Source organism: Panicum virgatum, chromosome 2K (genome assembly GCF_016808335.1).
Source record: "Panicum virgatum strain AP13 chromosome 2K, P.virgatum_v5, whole genome shotgun sequence".
Taxonomy (NCBI): Eukaryota; Viridiplantae; Streptophyta; class Magnoliopsida; order Poales; family Poaceae; genus Panicum; species Panicum virgatum.
In genome coordinates, this window is record NC_053137.1 from 27495228 (window position 1) to 27520709 (window position 25482).

Below are 25482 nucleotides of genomic sequence, written 5' to 3' on the forward strand. Positions count from 1 at the left end.
GAATATGAAGCAAAAGAAATCAGATACACACTTGAGTCAGTACGCGCCAAGGGCACATCTTCAGGCAGCAGAGACCTACTCTAATAATTTTCGGGATTAATCTGCACGAAACATACTGAATCAACTAGACTACTTGACAAAAAGTACTCGAATTACAATCTAGTCGACTACTCGAAAGAGTACCTCCCGAGGACGCTTGACAGCACTGAAAGTCCCGGCAATATTGGCTGTCTCTGGCACTTTGTTCAACAGCTCCAGCACCCGATCCTTCAGATCATCCTTAGTAATCTTGGTTCCGGTATAACGAGAAGGATCCGTATCTCCCGTATACTGAAAGCCCAGATTGACCCGCCGCTGCAGCGGCTGGATCCGGCGCAACAACCAGCTCGCAATCATAGATGTACCACAAATATGAAGATCTGCCTTCAACCTCTCAATCTCCCCGAGAAAGAAGTTAACCTGATCCCCTCCACTCCCCTTGGAATTCCAATTCTACTTCTTCACAGGAGGACCAGGAGTACGAGCAGGAAGGGAAGAAGAAAGATTCCTAATATAAAACCACATTGACTTCCAGTCGATGACCTTGTCACTCAAATTGTAGGGGATATACTTGGGTTTCCTCCCCTGACGAAATTGCAACCCGGCTCCCCCAACTACATCCACCTTCGAATCGTTGGGATGAGGTTTCAGATGAAAGAAATATTGAAACAAGTCGAAGTGGGGCTCAATCCCCAGGAAGACTTCACATAAGTGGACAAAAATCGAGATATGAAGAATCGAGTTAGGGGTCAGATGATGCACCTGAACCCCCCCAATGGAGAAGGAGGCCCCGGAAGAAATTGAAAATAGGAAAACCGAGACCACGAAAAACATAAGGGAGGAAAACAACGAATTCGTTCCCTTCCTCATGGGGAAAAGATTCCCCTGCAGATCCACGCCAATGAATCACACTGCGGGGTTGAAGAAGATGCTTTCCCACCAGATCCAGAAGTTGGGAGTCGGTACACTTACTCGATTTCCACCCGTGGACCTCCGCCTCGCTAACGACAGCATCATCCACCTTCCCCTTTGCAGCAGATCTCTTCGGCGCCATAAGAAAGATTCTCTCTTGCTTCACGCTCGGGGGCTAGCGGTGGCTAGTATCTCGCGGCACTTGGAGGCGAAAGAAGATGAGTTTTTCGGCGGCGGCTGAGGAGGTTAAGAAAGCGTGCTAAACCTAGATTTACTCGAATGGTTAAATAAGCAGATCCAGTGGCAGTACGGTAAAATATCAAGAAGCCCAAAGGTCACGCACCGGCTTTAGAGTTATTTCAGCCAACGAATCCCAGACTTCTCCATGAAAAAAGCAGAATCAAGGCAAAAAATAGAGATTTCCATTCAGGGATTACATTCCAATAAAGGAGAATATACAGATCTCAATGGTTCACCACTCGAAACCACTTGATTTCAACTATAAAGAGGACATCCCAAGGGCTGATACAAAGATACAAAGCTTGTTACTCCCAAAAGGGAGTAATCTAGATACATTCAGGGAGAGAAAAGCTCGTTGTAAGTAGATATGCGTGATCAGGAACATCGCAAATCCTCTTCTTGCATCTGCTCTTCTCCCTGATACATTTTGCATCAAAAACAATGCCACCTCCGCAGAAGCCACTAAAACCCAGAGAATGGCTCCAACAGACCGCAAAGGCTTCCGACACGGCTTCCACCATCAGCCAGCCAGGTACAAGACGGCCAGAATAGATAAGCCTAGAGAAGCAAGGCCGTCGGCCCGGAGGGTATCAAGTATTTTCGCTGCTCGCAAACACTCTTCTAGCACCTACAAGGACAAATCGAGTACTCTCGTCAGGAGGTCGAGTACTCTCAAGTGAAGAACTCCACTTGGAAAACATGTCTGCAACTGCAAGGATGAAGACTCAAGCGCAACAGACCCTGCTTAAATAGAAGAAGCAGCAAAGCCGTAGCTCAGCCCGTGACATCCAAGGATAGGGTGGCTCACAAGCGAAATAGAAAAGATTCTACAAACAGTACTCGCCACGTGAACCCACTGGCAAACAGTACACCGCACAACCACCTTTTCAGAAGATTCGCTGCAGCACAGATGAGGTCAGAAAGATTGCAGAGGACACGATATTATCTCTTGGACCCTTAACCTCAAATCATGGATCCAAGCTCAAGGCTCGGGGGCTGCGGGATATGTGTAATAAATTGCAATTTTTCAAAAAATTCCAGACTTCAAACGAAAGGATGAAAAACCCAGAAGACTAAGCTGACCCTCAGCCTGATCCATCGGTTCAACCTAAGGCTCGGGGGCTACTGCATATGGAGCGCGAGTACATCGCGCACCATATCAAATGATGAAATTTGGGGCTAGAGCACCTCATAGCCTCGACACAGCTAGAAAAGTACTCAGAAGACTACTTAAGACTCCCAGTGGACTACAAGCCTAAGCAATGGATTCAAGAAGCACTCGAAAGCACTCGATGGACATCTTCAGAAGTACTCAACGCTTGCGGGGCTCGACTACGAAGAGCTCGGGGGTTTGTCAGACCTAGGGCAGCAGGACTGCTCACGGGCATGTAATATTCTAGAGTAGGAAGTGGCACATGGTTATGCCCTACCTCTTTTGTATCTATCCGAATAGAAGTAGAACTAGTCGACGTACAAGGAAACTGCCCGACCCACTCGGAGTAGGACTCTAAACATGCTCGGCTAGGACTTTCCATGTAACCCTGCTCCCTTAGATTATATAAGGGCGAGCAGGGACCCCTCCAAAACATCGAACAATAGGACGTAGGGTATTATGCTCCGGCGGCCCGAACCTGTCTAAATCCTTGTGTTCCTTGCACCATCGCGTTCTGATCTCGGCGAGTCCCTACTCATAACCACTCTCCTCGGGATACCCCTTGGAGAACCCAACGGTAAATCACCGACAGTGTGAGCATCAGCCACGTAATTGTCCCCTGTGTTGGAGGCATCGCTCAGGGGCTCCTCATCGCACAAGAGGTCATGGACGGAGTCGGGGTAGCCCTAAATTACACCCACGAGCCAAGTCGCGGAGCAATGCTCGCGCAGGGTCTCGCTAGCCTCTTGAACATAGGTGTTCATGGAGTTGGCTTGCTCGAACACAAATGGTGCCAGGGGCGATTGCTGCGAAGGAAGCGGTGGCCCACCCCTCAGTTGCTGGGAGACGTTGGCCAGTGAGTAGAGGACCATGTCGATGTCCTCGGCAGCTAGTTTGGAAGCCATCATGAGTGCGATGTGCCGGAGCACCGCGCTCATGGGCCACGAAGGCCTACGCTTCCTGGTGCGTGGGCGGAGCACGCGACGTCGCCTCAGCCGAATGGGTCTGGGAGGCAGAGGAGGCGGCTCCGAAGTGTCCTCCTTTGCCGCAGGAGCGGGCTCCTCCTCGCGGAGGTGGAGGGAACCGAGCTGGTCGGTGACGAACTCCAGGCTTCCAAAGTGAAAGCTCTGGGAAGGCTGAAAAGGTGGAGGCACCCACCGCACTGCGCAGGGGATGCGGGGGAACTCCAAAGTGCCAATGCGGATCATCTCACTTTGGATTGCCGCTGGAGCGGCGACGGAAGCAGATGAAACCATCCGATCGCCGAAGCGATGAACCTGAGACCTAAAGCATCGACGAAGCTTCCATTACCACTACACCACTAGAGGATTTGTGGTTGGACACGATATTACATTTACTTAAACAAAGTACACATTACTTAAACAAAAGTGAACTGAGATGAAGAACAATATATGTGCGATTCATTTTCTCTTTTTAATCCAGAATTGAAATTTGTAGTTGGTATTTATACCTCATAACAACTCCAAATCCGATGCATTTTTTTCTGAATTTTTCTAAAATCATGATCTTTCATATAATGCCGTTTGTTTTATTTAAGTTGCTATTTACTGGATAATTTTCATATGGCTTATTTTTACACCTAAGTAGACAATAGAAAAATCATATTTTTTATAAAAAATGATAACATAACTTCACATTCTCTAATGTTATGGTAAACCTAAGGTTGTGTCCAAATTTGAAGTTCATACAAGTTCAAAAAGGTTGTATGGTACTTAAATCTCAAAGTTTGAGTTGAGTTGTAAGAAACATGTTTACGCAAAAATAAACACACTGGAATCCGAGGGCAAATATTCGCCAAGCATGGAAAGTCAACCAAGCGTGCCAGTCAATTTGACCTGAAATTGACAAGGGAGAAAACAAAGTCAAATTCGAGAGCATATCGGCTGGGATTCCGAATATCTCTCAGATAAGCGTATCGTCAAGCTCTGCCGATACAGAAAGCGTCAAAAGGATATTAAATGCAAGCGCGTTGTAAAAAAGCACGTTGGCAGGATCAGCCGATGCACTAAATGACGAAACCAGCTTTAGGATGCCGATTTCACGTGTATAACAAGATCTAAGCTGCGAATGTACAACTTAGATGATGTAAACTAAAAAAAATCTAAACCGGCTCTTGAGATAACAAAAGTGTTACTGCAAAACCTAAAGCCGATCTAGTATATTTTTAGCAGATAGATCTGATAATGGCCAAAAAGCATAGGAAAACCTACAAATCTAGCTGATATCGATAAATTGTGAATAAATCTAGATGAGATGACAGCGATGTGCCCGGAAGTCAAAGCCTAGATAAACTCGATAACTTTTGAATAGATTTGAACGAAGCCACAACGATGTGCCTGGTAGCTAAAGCTCAAATATACTCGGTAAAATGAAAACTCACCAGCAAACCAAGTCGCTCGAATGTGAGGCGTCCTTGATCAATGTGAAAGAACTCATCGAAAAAGAAAAGAAAAGGCGAAGTCACCGAAAAAGTGCAAAGTAATTGTAAAGTTTGTTGTATTGGATGTGTATCAAGTTTTTTCGGTCCCTTACAACTCATATTTATAGCCTAGCGCTATCGAGTCCTAGCCGATTACGGCAAATATTACTTGACTCTAAAGAAAAGACTTACTAAAGATAAACTACTTTAAATATTACAACCGAATCGTCAAGATTCTCGCAGAGTCCGGGTCCTCTTCTTCTTCCTTGACCTCATCGGTAACTCTCCATCGGCCGAGCACCAGAACGGACAAATCAGCATCTTCACAGCATATTCCTCTGGTTCATCGGATGGACTCCCATCGACCGATTCCAACCCTGTACATCTTTTGGTTTCTTTCAAATCGGCCACCTTCCCTTCATAAAAATCACCTTCCTTGACACGTATCAAAAAACGGTGTCAACAAAACAATATGTCGCAGCCGGAATTGGGCGACTACCAAACTACTTGATTGCTCGTGTCTCACGCGTCTGATCGGAATGGTCTAGCACACAATGACTTGAGGGATTTAGACTGGTTTGGGCCTGTAATGCCCTACATCTAGTATGAGGGGGTGGTGCTCTCTCTGTATTGCTCAAGCCTAGGTGCTCAAAGTTGCCGGGGAGCTTACAAGCCTTCGAGTAGTGAAGGAATGGTTCTCTATCTTTCCTACGTGTGGTGGATCCCTCCTTTTATACTTCAAGGTGCGACCCCCTATTACAGAGCTCTGTTGCTAGCGTGTCTTGTTTGTTCGCCGTGGTTGACTCTTCGTCCTTGTCAGTTGGGGAGCCCCACTCCGTCGGTTGGGAGTGGCGGTAGTTGTTCTGGGCAGTCTTCTTGGACAAAGGGCCTTCGTCCTCCCGTCCTAAACTTAGTCGGTCGGGATGGTCTTTGCGCTTCGGTCGGGGTTCAGCGATCGTCCAGTCGCCTATTTGTCCGTACATGCTCCGTGCGTCCCCCCTGAGCGGGCTCTGACCGGAGAGTGGCACGCTTGCTGACGGGCTTAGCATGTTAGGCGGCCTCGCCCGGTCGCAGTCGCCTGTCCCTGACGGAGTGGCACCAGGGTGGTCGTGATGATGGTGTGCAAGGCGGAAGAGTTGACGCCCTCTCTCCCGTTCTCTGTCGCGGGTATAGGTAGGTGGCACAATCCGCACTGTGGCCCCATCAAGAGACCCTATTCCGATGCATGGTCAAGCCTCGCGGCAGTGGACGGCGCGTACAGCGGCATGGGGAGTAGGCGTGGTCACCACGCCCTCGCCCCGGGTCATCTCCTTGGCGAGCAAGACCCGAGCTGCTTGGTACGGATGGCCGCTGTTCGCGTCCGCGGTCGATGGGCTGCCGTGTGTCCTTTCCATTCGTTCGGTCGGGTGTCGGCCGTCCTATGTGGATGCCACAGTTCGCCTGGGCCGTTTTTGGGCCGGATGTTGGGCCCTTTAGAAGAGGAAGAGTGGCTTTGTTGGAGGACCCCAGTGACGGAGGTACATCCGGGTACCTCCCGGCCGAGTAGTTATCTCCCGACTGGGTACCTACTCGGCCAGGACCACTCTGCATGACTACTCGGCGAACAGGCACTTGGCTGGATGTCAGAAGGTTCCTTCGAGGATCAGGATCAAAGCGCGGATATGAATTCCGGATATCTAGGGATCTCAATCGACCTGATTCTATGTAACAACTCGAGTAGATATCTTCCCTTACTTGTAACCCACAGCACCTGGCCTATAAAGGTGCCGTGAGGAGACCCATAGAACACAATTCATCTTCATCATCATCAAGCTCGTACAATACACAAAATACAGGACGTAGGGTATTACGCTCCCGAGCGGCTCGAACCTATCTAAACCCTAGCGTCATCACGCAACCATCTAGCTCTTGGCTCCAGAATCCGCCATTCACCTACAAATCTACCGCCGGGCATACCCCTGGTGGACTTGCCGGATAAGCAACCCGACAGTTGGTGCGCCAGGTAGGTGAGATTTCTCAGGAGTCCTTACAGCGAGTTCGATTGCATCAAGATCTGGTGTCTTCTTCTCCGCCAACGTCAACATACAGATGGAGGCCGCCGCCGGATTCTCCTTCACCTTTGGTAGTTTTCCGGAAACTACAATTCCCCGGAACCCACCCACCAGCCCCTCGAGCACCGAGAGCAGCAATTCCACAAGCATCAGATCAGATCTGATGGCGCAAAGCTCCATCATTCATCGAGTTTCCAAACTCGACATCAGCGATCCTCCGATCATTCGTCCCAGGGCAACGCGTCGCCCTGTTATCTCTAATACCGATCTAATCTCCGGAATAGATCGCGTTACCAGATCCATCGCTGAGTGCAAACAACTCGGCGAGAGCGTGCTGGGTCGTCCGGACGACTCGGCCATCGTACCCCACGGGTTTCGCAACAACTCGGCGGTGTACTCGGATCAAGTCCGAGTACATAAGGGTAACCTGTGCATCACCGAGTTGGATCAGTCCGACTCAGAGCAGATCCGATCTGATTCACCCTCACCCCCCTGATATCAGGTCGCTGTCTTCACCCTCCCGCCCAACTGCAACAGTCCCGACGGCCGGTGCCAGATCTCGGTCGTCTCGCTGGACTCTGAGTCCTTCGATGGCGAGGACGACCAACTGCGGGCAGAACGTCTACACCGGAATTCTCTTCGCACCGATCGTTGGGCCAACAAGGAGGTCATCCACCAATGTGAAGAAGATCTCGAGAACGCCGAGCGCCACAACCTCGGGTTGGGTGAAGGCGTGGATCTCTACCAAGGCCCAGGAACCTTGAAAGCAAGTTCGTCCTGGACTATGACGGCCATCAAGTTTTCGCCACGCCATCTGTAAACATGGCCGCCGTACTCCAGGTATTCGAGGGTCTTCCCAAAACTCGCGAGATCGTAAAAGCTCGTGCTCGCCTCCACGTTGCAGCAACCCAGGCTCAGGGCCTGAGGAAGGAGTACTCCAACTACTAGGCGCAATCGAGCTCTAAGCGCTCCGTACGCCCCCATCGCTGCGACGAGGAGGTCGACAAGCCGGATCTTCGCGCCCACCTCGACCGCCGTGATCTTCGACCCGCATCACCAACCGTCATCGTGAACTGGATGATGTTGAGCGGAAGTGGCGTCATCGCTATGACGAGGAGCACGGCGTACCCGGCGCCAACTGCAACAACCGCGATCGTCAACCTCACGGCAATGACTACGACCCGGCGGATGACCTCGACGGCTACTCCACCTTCTCCGACAGGTTGCGATCCATCCAGTGCCCACGACCTTCAAGCCGGTTGACATCGAGAAAATCGATTGTGAATCCAACCCCAAACGTGCCTGCGCACCTACGCCATCGCCATCCGAGCTGCGAACGGCAACAATGACATCATGGCGGCGTACTTCCTGGTGATGATGAGCCGCCAGGCGCTCAACTGGCTTGAGTCTCTTCCTGCCAGCACGATCAACAGCTGGCAAGATCTCTGCACCGCCTTTGTCCAGTACTACCAAGAAGCCTACCCGGGTCCCTAAACCAGATGGGATCTAGGCAGCGTCACACATCTTCCCTCCGAGTCCTTGCGCGACTACATCAAAAGGTGCTTTGCTAACTGTTGACGGCCATTATTTCACATTCTTACCGTCAACTTCTCGGGAATAAATTGAGCTTTACACTATGTTCCATTCATATTTTATTTAATTCTAATAAGTTCCACAAGTTTTGAATGAGTTTTGATTTCAGGTGAATAATGCCAAAAATGGGCGAAGCTGGGCAAAATCCCAGGCCGACCGGCCTCTCCTAGACCGGCCGGCCTGTCATCCCCACACACAGTGCCACTCCGTCAGTCTAGGGGCAATGTGACACGTTCAAGTACATCTGAGTCGAGGATTGGATGTCGGTTCAGTAGAATGGACCGAAAGGCTTGCATGAGGACCAAAGGACCCACAATCTCATGAAACAACATGTCCAAGCCGATGATCCAGCACCTTGGAGTAACCACAAGCGTCAAGTCACAACGTCGTTGGAACGGAGGGCCAGTATGCGCCAGAGAGATGCCGGCCGACCTCCCTTAGGCCGGTCGGCCTGGCCTTGCCTGCGCACGAGCTACGCAAGCTACACCAACTCCAAGAGAAAATCACAGACGTCCACGCAAAGGCGGTGGCCAGATGGCCACACCCACAGTCCTGCCGGCCTAGGGGAGGCCAGCCGGCCCCACCTTGCAGCCACTCAGGTCCCAACTTCGCGTGGAAGTTAAGCTCAACTATCACAACCGCCCTCAACCGACGCCACGTGCTCCACCTGCTCAGAACCGACCCTGGAAGGCTATAAATAGAGCACTCATCCCTGACTTTGGAGCTCATTATGTCTTCACTTTCTACAGTAGGATTAGTAGTTTGGGAGTTAGAGTCGAGTTGAGCTTGCTCGGGATTCCGGAGTCCTCGAAAGTCTGGTATAGCTCTTGTATCCTTCTTTCGAAGTTATTAAAATAAGTTATCTTCTCTACTTTTCTGAGTCAGCTTTACTTTCCGCTTTATTTTATCTTCTCGAGTCTGACTATTCAGCTCAAGCGCGGAAGTTGTATTCTTTAGCTTAGGCTAAGTTATCTCTCTAATAGTCGAGAATCTATCTTATGGGTTTTCTCGCCCGGACTAGAGTATCTCAGGTTAGCGCTCTAGGTTGAGGGGGATTTCTCTCAATGGCCTCGAGAGAAATCCTATCACCGAGTGCAAACGTGGTGTCTGAGCTTAGTTTTAGCTAGAAAGTGTGTTCCACCCCACGGTACCGTTGTGGTAGGTGGCAGGTGGTGACAGCCCTATTTGTCCCTCGTAGTCCACCACGTTCGGGTGCTTTCATAGCAGTAGTGCCGACTGCCGTTGGACTCCCTTCTCATCCCAGTCTGAGTCCTTCCCTGAGGCTGCCGAAGTAAGCTCTATCTTCCTGAAGATTAGTTAGATAGTTAGTCTGATCTAGAGAGGCTAGCTCGATAGTTCAGAAGTGTATCAGGTGTCTTATCTCGCTCATTGTCCTCCCAGCTGCTACCTCTCTAAGGAGTTAAGTCTCCATGTGTCACTCGGTCATAGAGTGGCCACTTATCTTATCCTTATATCTGGCATACCCCTGTCGAGTTAGTCGGTTGATTAAGCTAGTACAGTTATCATTTGATTTACGATACTCTTTACCATAGTGCTTCCCTGAGGAAAAATACGATACCCTGGAATACTCTATGGTGAAGTGCTACAGCGGTGATTCTGTGCACTTGCTGAATTAATATTCTATTAGGGCATAAGAAATGCCAATAAGCATTTCTGGCGCCGTTGCCGGAGAAGCAATTGGTTAAAGATATCGTAAATAGTTTGATAAACTTTACTAGTTTGTCACCGCTAATCTTAGTGGGCTTATCATTGCTCTCTCTATCTTTCTGATTGTTGCAGAGCAGTGCATGACCAGTTTCGACCTACCAAATAACTTCAACCCGAATCTAGAAAGAATTGGGAGAATTGTGAGACGCCGCGTCGTCCCACCTCAGAAAAGGCTGACTTGGCCTATCAGTCCTCCGTCCACTTCAGCCTCATCACCCATGGCCCAGAAGACTCTTCGTTAGTTCTCGGTCCCGTCCAGTAGCCACATTCCTACTGGATTGAACCAAGACCAAGCCGGCAATGATGGTTTTGAGCTAAAAACTGGACTGGTGAACATGGTTCAAGCAAGTCCATTCTATAGAAAGGCATCCGAGGATGCCAATGCCCATCTCCAGAAGTTTCTGGAGGTGAGTGACACTATCAACCTGTAACACACCCGACCGGCGTGGCCCAGCTCCACCCGCGTGGCCCAGCAAGGCCCATGCGCGCGCCCCTCCCTTCAGCAGCAACTAGCAGCACGCTCCTCCCTACCTTGCACCTTGGCCCCACACGTCAGCTAGAGACCCAGCAAAACATGCGCAGCACACCAGACCCAGCAGCCCCACATGACAGCCTCCGCCCGCACGTTGCACAGCCGCGTGTGCAGCACACCCGACCGGCTTGGGCCTGCACGTCAGTCTCCTCCCGCAGACGCGCGCCCAACCTCCTCTGCAGCCCGACTCCACCTACTAGAAGCAGCCCTCTCTAGCGCGCACAAGCCCGTGTCGACGGCTTGGACCCACTCGCCAGCGCCCCGCAACGCCCGGGGTCGCTCGCCCGTTAGCCCCACTCGGCCACTGACAAGCTCGCCCCACCTATCGGCGCCCCCTCCTCCTTCCTTCCTTTCTTCTTCCCCGTGCTGCGCATCTCTGCTCGCCGAGTTCCTCTGCTCTGCTCGGGCCTCGCTACGCCGTGGGCCGCCTGCCTCACCCGAGCCGCCCCGGGCACGAACTCCACCTGCAGCCCCTCACCCGGAACGACCCCGCTTCCCTTCTAGAAGCACGCACCTGGGCCCAATAGACCTGAGCCGCAATGACTCCGCGTGGATCACGGAGTCTGTTTCCCCGGCGACGCGCACACCAAGGCTGCGTCCGTGCCTTTTTAGCGCCACCGCGACCTCTCTATGCCTTCCCCAAACCCGCACTCCAAACGAACCCACACCGGATTCGAATCGCGCACGAGTCCGCTGCACACACGCAGCGCCCGCGCCGCAATTTCCGCGGCTCGCACGCCGAGGATCACCCCCGCCGCCTTTTTAACGCGCCCCGCGACCCTCCCTGCACCTCCATCTCTCCACCCCGCACCCGCCTCCAACCCTAGCCGCCGCCTCCGTGCCGCTCTGCCACGCCCGCACCCCCTGCGCCGGAGCCGAACCACTGCGCCGCCGTGATTCCGCCGCTCCACCGCACCGGAGCCCCGGCCAAGCAGCGCATCGGCTCCGCCTCGACGCCTGGGACATCACCGAGCCCTTCTCCGCCCTCGGCCCCGCTGCTCATGGGATTTTTTGTGGAGGAGCGCCGTCGACTCGCCCCTGCGCCGCCGCGATTCCACCTCGACGACCACCCTGCGCTGCCACTCGTCGACGTCTGCGGGCGGCCACAGCTTCTAGCGGGGGTGAGGAACACGCTGTGCCTATTTCCCCTATGTTTCGCCCTCTGTTCCGTGTAGGTTTCCTCATCGTAGTTTAACCGCGCCGCCGTGCCATGGCGGGGGCTCTGCTCCGTTCGATGCCGTCCCGAATCTGAGCCCCCAGGTAGTTTTGCTGTGTCACGTTGTTGCTCCAGTACGGAAACCCAAGCCAAATCGGGACCGGTACCACAAGAACGCGGCTCGCCGGCGACCGAGGGCCGCCTCTCACCACGGCGAGCCACAGCCGATCCCCGAATGGCCATCCCGTGCCCTCCAGTGATTTACTAGTGTCGTGCACTTTCTTTTGCACCAAACAACAGGACCAAATAACCACTGTAGCCCCCAGACCGCCGAACTCCGGCGAGCATCAGCCGCGCCGCCGCGAGTTTGGTCACCGGCGGCAGCGCGTCCCCAACCCCGCGCGCGGAACGCGTCTGAGCCGATGGATCTCGATCCAACGGCCCGCGTTAACCCGTGCCGAGTCATAAGGAGAAGCGTACCGGTCAGCGCCCGCCACTTTGCAAAAGAGACCCTGTCTTTCATCGAAATCAACCCGCGGTCTAGGAGTTTTCAAAAATAATTCCAAATCCGCCCCTGTTTTTACATTTTAGACCCTGATCTTCCTTAAAATTTAACCCGCGGTCCACCCAGCCGTCGCCCCTGGTCTTTTTGCGTCCTAACCCCCGTGTCTACCCTTTAATTATGTTTAGGTCCCTGGTTTTTACGTAGAAGCCCCTGGAACTCTGTTTTTCTTACAGTTTAGCCCCTAGATCTTGTTTTAGGCCTAGTTTTCGCGTTCTAGCTCCGTTTTAGGTGTTCTTTATGTCCACGCGATCGTTGTAACGCGTAGAATAGTTCTAGCTTAGTTTTGTTTGCTGTTTTTATGTATTGTTGTACTGTTTCTTAGTGTTTGCCTCTGTTTGCATGTATGTGTATGTGCTGGACTTGTTTTTGGCGTTGCGATCGTGAATAGACGTTGATCCATTTGAGGAAGTACCAGAAGCCATCTTCAGAGCAGTTTGAGCAGCAGGAGAACTTTGAGGAAGGCAAGTATAACATTAACAACACCTATCACTTTAAATACATTTTCATACTGCATTTTAATACTGTATGCCTATAAGGATTTTCCTAGCCACTTTATTATCTTATATATATCCCTTGGGTTGCATTTTGGTTAGTTGTGCTAGGTGCTATAACACACTTGGTCCTTTTTAATTAAATTGATTAATGGCATATGCAACTTAATTCTGGGAGTGGCCCGTTTGAGTGGCTCACGTCTCGTTAAAAATTGGTTTTTCTAGAAATCCTGGAGCCTCATAGTTTGTGTTATACTTGTTGAGTACAAGTTGTGTACTCACTCTTGCCTACTCTACACTTTTTCCTCTTGGGGATACTCTACTGCTGCTCAGTTCCTGCCGACGCGAGGGAGTTCACCCGAAGCTACCAGGAGTACGAGGACTTCTAGGCGTTCTTCTCCCAGTCGACGTCCCTGTGGCGCCCTTCTTCCGAGAGACTTCGTATATGTATTTTACGCTTCCGCTGTATCAGACATTTTGTCATTAATGTAAAAAAATAACATTCGTATTCGCTTTATTATATCTTTTTACGTGATATGTGCTGTGATATATTGTTCATTCTGTTGTATATACGTGTGACTTGATCCTGGCACGTATATGATTGCTCAGTTTATGTTATTTTATAAACCGGGTGTTACACAACCCCAAGGGTACTACGATGGATATCGTTCGCCTTCGGCTATTCCCGTTCTCACTGCTCAGGAAGGCCAAGACGTGGTTTTACTCCAACAAAGAGGCTTTCACAACATGGGAAGCTTGTTCAAATGCATTCCTAGCCAAATACTTCCTGGTGGGCAAGACCAATGCCCTCCGAAACAGAATCTCCGGTATCCAGCAACTACCGGATGAGACAATCCTAAAGGCCTAGGAGCGTATGCAGGAGTACATATAAGCATGCCCACACCATGGCATGGAAGAATGGCTGATTTTTCAGAACTTCTTCCATGGCCTGAATCAGCAAGCCAAGGACCATGTAGATGCAGCAGCGGGTGGTTCCTTTCTCTCTCTCGATGTTGCGGGAGAAAAGACGCTGATCAACAAGATAGCTTCCAACCAGAGTTGGAGAGGTGACAAGCAGCCAGCCCATCCAAGGGGCGTGCATCAGATCAACAGTGTCGATATGCTGGCTGCCAAGATGGACCTTCTCATGAAGAAACTGGAATCTCCACACGAGGTAAACCAGGTTTCGGAGTCTTGGATGACATGTGAAACATGTGGCGAGACTAGGAACTCGGGCATGTCGTGCCCCCTAATTCAAGAGGACGCAAACTTCGTTGGCACCAACAATAACAATCCCAACACGGGATTCCATCCTTAGCAAGGTTGGAACTCAAAGCCCAACCCCCCCTTCGGAAATCAGCAAGGTATGAATTTTAATAACAATTTTCAGCCTACCTTAAAAGACCTAGTGTATGGCTAGAAACAAATAAATGACAACATTAGCAAGAAGTATTTTAGAGTCAATGGCCGCACAGCTAGAGGGTTTTAACTCAGTTATTAAAAACCAGTTGAGCTTCAACAAAATGATAGAAACTCAAGTAGCTCAACTAGCCTCATCCTATCCTAACGCTAACACGGGGAAACTGCCCGGGCAACCGGAAGTTCCCTCAAAAGAGAACATTAATGCGGTGACTACGCGTGGCGGTAAGTCCACACGGGAGCCACCTTTCCCATAGGATGCAAGAACCCAGTGGAAAGCCGCATCCGCCAGCCATACCGATGCTGAAGAAGAAGAGTAGGAGGAGGCCATCAACTCCAACACAATTGTAGCCCAGGAAGACCACGTGGAACCCCCTAGAACTTCACGGGATTACCACAATACAGCTGCCTTACCATTTCTGGAGCGGATAAGCCGGTGGCCGATGAACAATTTGGCAAGTTCGTCGAGGTAATAAAGAAGCTATATGTCAATATACCACTTCTTGATGCTAAGCAGGTGCCCACGTACACCAAGTATATCAAAGATATTCTTGGAAACAAGAGAGCACTGCCCACCACCGAGGTCGTGCAGTTAACAGAAGAGTGCAGTGCTACTATACTCAATCCTCTCCTAGTGAAGAAGAAGGACCCAGGCTGCCCAACCATCACATGCTCAGTCGGAACCCAACATTTATCAAACGCTCTATGCGACTTGGGAGCAAGTGTCAGCGTCATGTCCAAGGTAGTCTATGAATGCCTTAACCATCATACACTTGCCCCTACTGCCATGTGTTTGCAGCTAGCAGATCAATTGGTTCGCTACCCCGTGGGAGTAGCGGAGAACATTCCGGTGAAAATTCGGAATTTCCTTATTCTTGTCGACTTCATCGTCCTCGACATGGAAGTTGACACCAAGACACCTCTCATCTTGGGGAGGCCATTCTTGAGCACCGCAAACACAAGTATTGATGTGGGAGCCGGAGAAATTCAGCTCAACATCAATGGTCAGAAGGAGACGTTGGCCTTCAAGCCGAAGGTTGAACAATGCTCTCAAGTCAAAGCAATCAACTGGAAAAAGAAATCCGAGAAAGAGCCGGAGAAGCCGTCCATCCCATCTATTGAAGCCCTCATTGAGTACGTAGAAAGTCTACGGATTCAAGAGGAGGCGAAGCAAATCAAGCTTCACAACCATAGAAATGCGAGATGAAGGATCCAGCATAAGAAATTTCTGGAATCGGAAAAGAAAGAGGTTGAATCAATACCCACACCGAAGAAAGTGTGGTGGAATAAAGGGTCGACGTCAGGAACTCCACCCAGCGACGACAAACGAACCGAAGGTAAGGAGAGTCCCGCTCCAGACTCAAAACCCGAGCCCGTGCCATGAGGTTCATGGTACGTATCCATCATTGCATTGCATATAGGATAGTTTAATTTTCCTTGCATAAGCTCTATTCCATCTCTGCATAAGCATATTTGATTTTGAACCAAAGCATGTTTGATTTCCAAAATTATGCATTCAAAAGGAGTTCACAAAAATTTTACGAAAAATTTCGGCCACATGTTAGGCCTGGCTGGCCCCACCTAGGCCAGCCGGCCCCACTCTGTCTCGTTTTGGCCAGGTGCATTAGGGGACATGATGCTTGAGTGCACATGGAGCAAGGTGAAAAAGATGAAGTGCAGAACGTGCAGGTGCAGGCCGACCGGCCCAATTCAGGCCGCCCAGCTCTCCCCCTCCAATCATGTCCCATCACCACCAAAAGGGAGCTCCATCACCTGCAGGGCTATGCCCTAGACCTTCGCCGTGGCTATTAAATCCGACGACGGCGATGTCCCTTGACGCACCACATGCTCAGGTTTGCACGCTCCAACCTGATCACGAGCATCTCCTCTCCCTTTCTTGAGTTCCTTTGCTTAATTAAGCTCTTTTGAGCCAATCAAGTGGAGAACTCAAGTGCTAGCTCAACCAAAAAAAATAAAATTTTGTAGTGCTTAGTGAAGTTCATAAATCTTACAACACCAAAAATATTTTTTTTGAATATAGTCATGGAACACTGAATGACAGACATTTGGGATGGTGTAATGCCCCGCAAGAATGACTAACCTTCCTCCTAATTGTCATATCCGTTGGGTATTGTGTGTGCTAACATTTTTCAGGAACGATGTTCGGGAAGGCCAAAGAAAAGATCAAGAGGGCACTCTCGAAAAGATCGAGGAGTTCACGAAGCTCATCTTCCTCGCGGGATACTATGTTGGTCGACTCCGGTCGCCATACAAGTGTATCCCGTGATGAAGAAGAACCTGTAGCAGTCTTGGGACCCCATCTCCGCATCAGGATTCTGATGATGGTTGAGCAGATCTCCATCAAGAATGACTATGAACGGGAGGCCCTGGAGCTACTGAAGAAGCAAAACTTTGGCCATGCCAAGAGGTTTGAAACTCGCTTCCTCATAAAAATAGGACTCAAGCAGGACATGAACAACACCCTCACCGCCATCGGATGGGAGAATTTTGCCGACATTATTGAGCTAGGTTCGCAACTCTTAACCATGGAGTTTCTTATTTCTCTTGCCATTGAAGAAATCGGTGCTGAAACTAAAGTTTATTTCCGTCTCTTCAATGAACAATTTGAAATGAAACTAAAAGACTTTAGCATCGCATTGGGCTTTCATAAAAGATGCATTCTTGACCCCAATAATCATGCTAAGAAACATCGTTATGACCGAAATATATGGTGGAGTGCAATTTCAAATGAACCTGTGAATAGTAAGAACAATATAGTCTCCATCCATAATCTTACCCTAAGGTTCCTAGCCAAGTGGCTCGCCATGGTCGTGCACCCTCGGGCAGACCTTCGCCTCTATAGCTTGCCCGAGTTGCAATACCTGTACACCATGGCAAAGCAAATCCGCTACTCTCCAGTTAGAACCATGCTCGCTCAATGGCAGAAGATGATCTCCGGCAAAAGCCCCATCGATATGACCTCCCTGGTCACTCGCATTGCGAGGTACATCGGTGTGATGGACTGTTGACACTTCTTAAAGCGCCAATTTACGTACCGCAAGCGCACGGATCGTGTAGCTTTTCCCTTAGAGTATTCCCCCAAGGTTTATCAATCCACGGAACAAGTGTATTACTATGCTTAACTAAGCACTAATGATGTTGGTAAAAGATCTATATTGAGTGTTTGAGTGTGAAATAGATCTAATCTAACCAATCTAATCTAATCTAGACTAGTGAGCAATGATACATGTGTGCACAAGATATGAAGAGCATTTGTCCATAGGGTCTAGGATCACTAGAGATGTAATCGCCAAGCAACGAAGAACAGATCTAATCTATCAAAGGTGTGTTCCAAGATCAAAATCTTTCCATCCCGCATACTGTCACTACACGAGGATAATCGGTAACGAATCAACAAGAACACGATAGTTGATGTAATCTAAGTAAACCATGCAAGAGCAAAGCAAACCCAAAGCCAAGTCGCGAACTATTAGGCATCAAAGCATCATCAACAAGAATCATGATAGATCAATCTCATAAAGGATTCGGGCAATTACAACTCAAGATCTCCTTACAACCCCATGAACAAACGAGGACTTTACCCCATGAAGCTAAGCAAAGTGTAGTCGATCATGGTGACGAAATCTCCGGCAAGGGATGGATCCCTTGATGTCCTCCAACTTGCAGCGGCGCCGAGGGACGATGAGGCCTCCGGTGTCGCCTTTCTCTTGTGTCTAACTCGAATGTATCTCTGGATGCCCTTCTCTGCGATCTCCCTGGATGCTCCCGCGATCCCCCCACTCTTTGACGGTGGCTTCGGGGTATTTATAGGCAGATATGGTTGATGGTTTTGGTAAAACATAGATTAGGGTTGATGCATACTTCGTGCTGAAGAAAACCGAGACCGATTGGGCTCCGAAAAGGGCTAGGCCGGCCGGCCCAAGGACTCCAGGCCGGCCGGCCTGGGCCTTTTCTGGCCCCTTTCTGTCCCATCTTTCGCGTGTTGAATCTTCCTCTTATTCCTCATCTTAGCCCAGTTGTAACCATGCGTCACAACATCTCCTGAAAATAGTCCAATTTCCTGTCAAAATGCAACATGCTCCAAAATCCAGGACAAAATCGAAAACGGTCAAATTCGGGATGCCAAGTGGCGGGTTAGTACATGAATCATCCCGAAGAATTTACCAAAACAACTCCTAATCATATAGTAAAATGGGTACTTAAGTAGCGCCAACATTCCCCCCATGCTTAGCTTTTGCTCGTCCTCGAGCAAATCAAATCATCAAATCCTTCTATGGGTTGCTCAAGAGTTCTCGAACTGCAAAATTTACTTATGCAAACAAGTCTAACAATATTTCTTCAAACAAAGGTCAGAGGAGCAGAGAGGATAATCATATCATGGGCGTTTAAAAACTCATCCAATATTACTCCACAACTCTTACCTTTAGCCGGCAACTCAAATATCGACAACACTTGCTTTTCTTGCCATCCTTGGAGGTTTTTCTCTCTTTTTTTTATTTAAGAAACAAAATACCCTTGCAACAAAGGTTAGACCAAAAATTCTTGCACAAGTCATTTCATGTCTCTCAATATAAGTGGCTATCCTATTTTTATTAGCAAGCTCTCATCTCCCGAAAGTCTCTCAAGTATAAAGTGGGGCTATAGGTGAGGCTTAGCAAAGTATATACATATATTGTCAAATTAAGAAAACCTTCTAATGATTGCTTACCTTCCGAGCCAATGATCATGAGAGTTTCTCCATAATGTAAAGGGTTCAAGGGTAAGAAGATTTAGAATGGTGGACATGTGCAAAGGCATACAAAAAGATTGACTTCAAGGCACAAGCATCGTCCTCGTTGTCGGATTGCACATGGTTGCAATTGAGGATATTGTTCTCAAACAACAAGGTGATATCTCTTTGCACTTCTCTAACCATAGAATCCCTTCATTTATTTTTTCCTCTCTTCTCATACATTTTTTTTTCTTTCTTTCTTTCTCCTGACTTTTCTTTCTCTTCTCCGAACCTTTTCATAGGACACTTTCTATAAAACATAGATAGGCAAAACTCCAAAGTGTCTCCCTAAATTTTTAGAGCCCGAACCGAGACCAGAGAGGCCTAGGCCGGCCGGCTCAAGAGGTATAGGCCGGCCTGGCCTGGGGCTTTCCCAGGTCGGATTCGGTCCATCTTTCGAATACTCCTTCCTTTCTTCATCCCAAAATTATGTTTTATACAAATCATGTGCAGAAACAGAACGTATCCACACAATTGGGTTGTGGTCAAGGAAGACGATAATAAACAAGAAAATCTTGGGTTTGGGTTTTGGAATCCGGTAGATCTCATGAGTTATTCCAATGAGGAATTCTCATTACCGAATATTGACAGTGGCTAGCAATTCAGAGATGAAAAATATGGACATGATCATTGCTCGAAATTAAAACTCCCAAGAGAAAGAAATCCTAACTCAACTCAATGTACATCCCAATACTTATGGTGGAACAAATAAAACTTTTGGATGATAGGATTTTTACTCTCAACTTGTCAAGAACTTGATCAACCTTATGCTTGTAGGGGTTTTATTATTTTTATGAAATTAAAGTCCTCCAAATCATGCCTACTCGCAAGCGTAATCAAAACCAAGTGCTAGATCAAAGCTCAAGTGTGGGTATTAACATGGACGAATAATCTACTAAGCTCCACAAATATGAAATAAATTTCATGACAACGCTCGTGAACAATTGCTTTAAAGAAAATAAAGTAAAACTAAATGCATAAATAAAAATGCACGATCCAACAAAAACAAAGACTCTTTTTATTTTGATTTCATGACTCAACACTAATTTAAGACTCACTCTCACACATGCGAAAAATAAAGCACACAACGCTAGACTATGACTCTCACACATGCGAAAAATAAAGCACACTCACACGACGAACTTTCGAGTAAACAAAGACTAACAAAATTGAATCTACGAGTCGTCACACCTTCCCCGCATGCTTAGATTATGCGGCGTCCTCGTCGCAATGATATAAAAGATGGGTGTGACGCTCGTCGGTGTTCTCAATGGCACCTCGGGCAATTGCATCTTGGACGCCCTCCTCCTTGCTTTTGTAGATCTCCGACCATCCCGAATAACTTCCTTATGTTGCGGACAAGGAAGTTGTAGTCTCTCTCAACTAAGCTCTCGATGTCGTCCATCCTTCGATCCATTGCCACGATTCGATCGTGGCACCTATCAATGGTGGTGCGGAGATCCGCGATTTCATTGCGGCACTTGAAACAGCACCCGAAGTGATGCCCACCGCGGTTGGGGCTATCATCTTCGGGCTCGCCGTCGTCCTTCTTCTTCTTGCCGCTATCACCTCCGGAGGGGTCGTCTTCCTCCCTTCTCTCCTCTTCGGCCCACCCCGGCCAATCATCATCGTAGTCACGACCGGTGGCACCCCATGAACCAGGGCTCATGATGCTCTCCCAATCACTGTCTCCATCATAGTCCTTCGGCTCCGGGGTGTGCTCGATGTAGTTCTTTCTTTTGACTCCGAGGAGGCGCAAGGAACGCCTAGACGCGGGTGGCTTTTTGTCTTGTCGCTTCTCGCCTTCGTCTTCGTCACTGCTGATGACGACCATTCTTTGGGCTTGAGCTAGCCTCTCGTTGTACCATTGAAGGCCCTTCCCTCCGACGCTCATCCGCTGTAACACCCTAGGTGTCTGCACAATAAAAACTGTATTTGTTTGCTATGCTTCATGTGTGAATTGTTTGAAAAGGATCTTTTTGTAAATATAAAGGTTATATGTGTAATTATGATTTTATGCAAGGTCCTTTCTGCAGTTAAATTTGAATAGGATGTGAAATTATAGCTTTTGTGGAGGGTGTTTTTGCAAAATGTGGTGTAATCATTACATGGCAGGAAAATTTTCAAATCAGTCTAAATTTAAAGTGAAATTACCATGAAAAAGACAAAATTCCTGGAATTCAAAATCCTTTCCATGTTTTCAAAATTAGCTCTTGAATCTTTGATCAAATAAATTTTTGCACAACATCAAAGTTGTAGATCTTGAAAAGTTGAACAACTTTCATGTTGGGCACTTTTTCATTTGAGCCCTAGATTAAAAGATATCTTTGATTTACATCCGGGTCCCTGAAATTTTTGAAATTGCAAATCAGCCCGTTTTCTTCCACCTCCAGCCTGCTTCCTCTGCCGCCGCGCAGAGCACCGCCCGCTGCCGCTCTGGGCCGGCCGTAGGCCAACTCCAGCTTCGCCTCTGCTTCACGTGGCACCTCCACATGCTCCTGGACCCACCCCCTTTGCGCTGGTACCTCCTCCCCTTGCCACGCGCCCCCGCCGAGCTTCGCACGGCTGCCACCTCGCCGCCGCCGTGGCCCGAGCAGCGCAGCACCCCGGACCGCCAACTCGCGTGCGCCCCAACACCGGGAGGAGTCCCGCATCAGTTTCCCCTCCTCTTCTCACTCGCTCTCTGCCCCAAGCTCCAGAATACCACCGCCTCCCTCACATGTTCGGCAGGCTTGACTCCGCCGCCGATCCACCACCACAACACCGCATTGACCCCATCACCCCCTTAGGAAGCTTCATGGTGCCTCAGTGAAGCTCATTGACCCTTCAATTGCGTATTTTCTCCACCCGAACCCCATCCCCGACGAGCGCAGCTCACCGCCGGCTGCTGTCCGCCGTGGACCAGCCATTCCAAGCCGAGCCCGACCACTACAACCCCTCGGAGAGCTTCACCAAGTTCTAGTGAAGCTAATCCCCCTCCTCTCGTTGCCAATCCCCTACTGGAACCACCCCGTCGACGAGCACCCTCCACCGCCGCCCCTTGCTCAACGTCGACGAGCACCATCCAACCCCCAATCTTTCACTTCGACCCCATCAGTAGGTTCGACCTGGCCCACTTCACCTCCCTGGCCTCCTTCCCCTCGCCGCCGGCGATCCACGCCGCCGGGAATCGGCCGGCCTCCCTTTCCCCTGTTCTCCCCTGCGGCCAAGGACCTCGGGTTGAAAGAAACAAAACTTCAGGGTGTTATTTGAATAGCCTTAGACTCAGATGAATAGTGCTCTAAGGACTTATTTGTTATTTCTAGCTGTAAACTTTGAAATTTAGTAGAAATTCGTAGAAAATTCGTAAAATAGCAAATCCAGTTGATCTGGAATCCTTGAGAGTAGCTCTTTGCAGTAGAATCAAAATATGATGGTTAATTGTTGCAAGTTTTTGCTGTATAAATGGTTTTGTGTCACTAGGTGCATAAAGACTAGATGTTTTTTTCTTTTTATTAGCTGATGTTTGAAGCCATGTCTTGTAGTGAAATTTTTGTGGTGATTTCATCATGTGACTCTAGTATTGCTATAAAAATTTCGTGGTCAGTTCTCATGTGTAGCTATTTATTTGATTTAATCCTTATTGAGTAGACTTTATTTATGATAAATAGTTTGTGCTGGTGATAAATCATGAAAATATTTCTGAGTGATCTTTTTGGATAGTTTAGATTGTAAATAAAGTTTGAGCCCCAGCTAATGAACAGAACAGGAGCTAAAAATGAATCTTGCTAATCTGATGTCTGTTTTGTTTATTTTCTCAGAATTAATTCTGTGTAGATAAAATCATGAATATTACACAGTGGCTAATACATCCCTGTTTAGGCCTGATGTTAAATTTTGAGATTCTTATTTGCTATGGTTTAGCCTGGGTAATTAAATCTTGGTCTAGGTGTGTTCTGAATGATTGAATTTTTGTGATTAAATGGCTACATGTCTTGGCATGAATTTTACAGGATAGCTTAACCTGTTCATGTTCTGTTTAGGGTAATTTTTTTCTAAATTTATTACTGTTTGTGCTCTGAGTTGTTAATTTGTTAGCAAACCTTGATTTACTTGCTATAGGAAACCACTCCAACTTGTTATGAAGTTAGTATAGTTCTTTTATGCTGTTGATCATGATGCCTTGTGTAGTTAGATTTGTTGAGTTACTACTCTATAAATGATTGCCCATGTGTGTGTATAATTCTGTTCTTGTATTACATATAGATACGACTGCCTTATCGGACGGGACGTACGAGCTGATCCCGGAGTCTGACGGAGGTGATCTCGAAGCTCAAGCGAACACCGCCGTACTAACTGAAGCCCCGGACCAAAGTTCGGAAGAGCCTAGAGCTAAAATAATTAGCAACTACCGAGAAGGCAAGCCCCGGACATAACCTATATTTCAAATTATTATCATTTACTGTTATTACTTGCTTATGCATTTACAGTTCTTAGGATTTGAATTGAAACCCTAGATGCATGATCCTAGGAACCTATGTACTGAACACTAGACCTGAGTTCGACTACTTGCTAAGCTTATAGGACCGGTAAAAGTTGAGTGATTGCCTGTCACTCGCGAGCTTTATAGGAATTGCGTGTTTACTTTCTATTATCAATATAAGGACGACGGACGGGGTAGTGTTCGATATCATGACCTTTGGTGAGACCCCGTCTGTGTTGATGAACTTGCTAAGGTCGCGGTGTGTGGTAGTGCTGGTTAAGTTTTTGAACGTACTAGCCACATGCCAGTAAATATGGTACGCGGTAAGCCTAGTAATCGATTGGACCGGGGAGTGGATATACCTGACACTCTCTCTTAGAGATAGGTTTTATTGATGTTTATGTTGCGCAACACTGCGGCTGCAGGGAGGAAGTTGGTGCCCTGTAGTCGGGGAGAGTGTTCCTATCCACAAGCCGGAAAGAAAGGCAAACGGTTGTTTGGAAACGACACGACGGTGTTCCAAACGTGTGTGTTAGGTTTGCCTGGCCAGGTTAAGAAATTCGATTCGAATCGTCTGCTTCCCACAGTTTGGGACTGCTTGATCTCTTTGCCACACTAGAGTAATAAGAGCAACAATACTATGATCAATCTTGATGTTTGCTTAAAGATCTACCATGGTTGTTTAGTAGTTGCTTACATAGAATGGTTAATCTACTATAATGGTTCTGCCACATCCGTGCTTGGGTATTGAATTTCTTCGGAGGGGCCTTCGCTTCACATCGCTTTGCTTCAACAAGGAGGGGCTGCGCACCGGTTGCCGAGATGGGGCTAGGTGTCTTTGGCGGGGGGTGTCAGGCGTCCAACCCCTCTCCTCGATCTCCATTGCTGAAATCATGGCTCTTGCGCTCGCTGGACCGGCCATTGTCGAATTCTCTCACGAGGTGGTGGTGTAGATTGAAAAGTATGAGAGAATAGATCTAACCCGCGCCTCTATTTATATCCTGAAAAGACTTGGACGAGAAGTCCAAAATATCTTCGGTTTTGGCATGCGAAATCTATAAGGCACAGGTATGAAATTTCCTTATCTCGCACCTACCAAAAATCGGGACCGAAACACACACGAAGTGGCTTAGGCCGGCCGGCCTAGGGGTGTTGGGCCGGCCGGCCCAGGGGGTTTTTCAGCCCCCTGGACTCCAACTTTTTCCGAGGTGCACACCAATAAATTAGAAGCCTATGTTTTACTCAAAGCTCGTCCAGAATAGAAATAAAACTAAAAAAATAAAATCTAAAAGAGAATATTTACAAACTTACCTTGCTTAACGTCGTTAGGCTTGACGTTCCGGTTCCTCCTCCATGGTGTATATGTCGATGTAATGAAGGGGCATGATGTCGGGCTCCAAGAATACCTTTAGTCGCTATCCGTTCACCACATATTGGTCGCCTTTCGCATCCATGATTGTCACCGCTCCCGTGGGTGAAACTCAGTGTACGACGTACGGTCCATCCCATTTGCTTTGTAATTTTCCATTGCCAAAAAGTTTGAATCTTGAATTGTAGAGCAGGACCTTGTCTCCTTCTTTGAATTCCTTGTTTTGTAATCGCTTGTCGTACCACCTCTTCATCCTTTCTTTGTAAATTGATGCACTATTGTACGCTTTCAATCTTAACTCCTCCAATTCGCTTATTTGGATTCTCCTTTTAATTCCAGCGGCTTCCGCATCAAAGTTCATTTCCTTCATTGCCCAATACGCCTTATGTTCTAGCTCAACCGGCAAGTGGCATGTTTTTCCATAAACAAATTGATAAGGAGTCATACCAATCGGGATTTTGTGTGCCGTACGATATGCCCATAGTGCATCATCTAGTCTCTTCGACCAATCTTTTCCTCCTTTTACCACGGTCTTCTTTA

At 48.3% G+C, this 25482-nt stretch overlaps 1 non-coding gene across 1 annotated transcript; it reads right to left on the reverse strand.

Moving 5' to 3' along the window:
• Window positions 1–13705: 13705 nt before the first annotated feature.
• LOC120696282 lies at window positions 13706–13812 on the reverse strand. The gene has a single exon (XR_005684060.1). It is a non-coding gene; the product is annotated as a small nucleolar RNA R71 (small nucleolar RNA).
• Between the last annotated feature and the right edge of the window lie 11670 nt (window positions 13813–25482).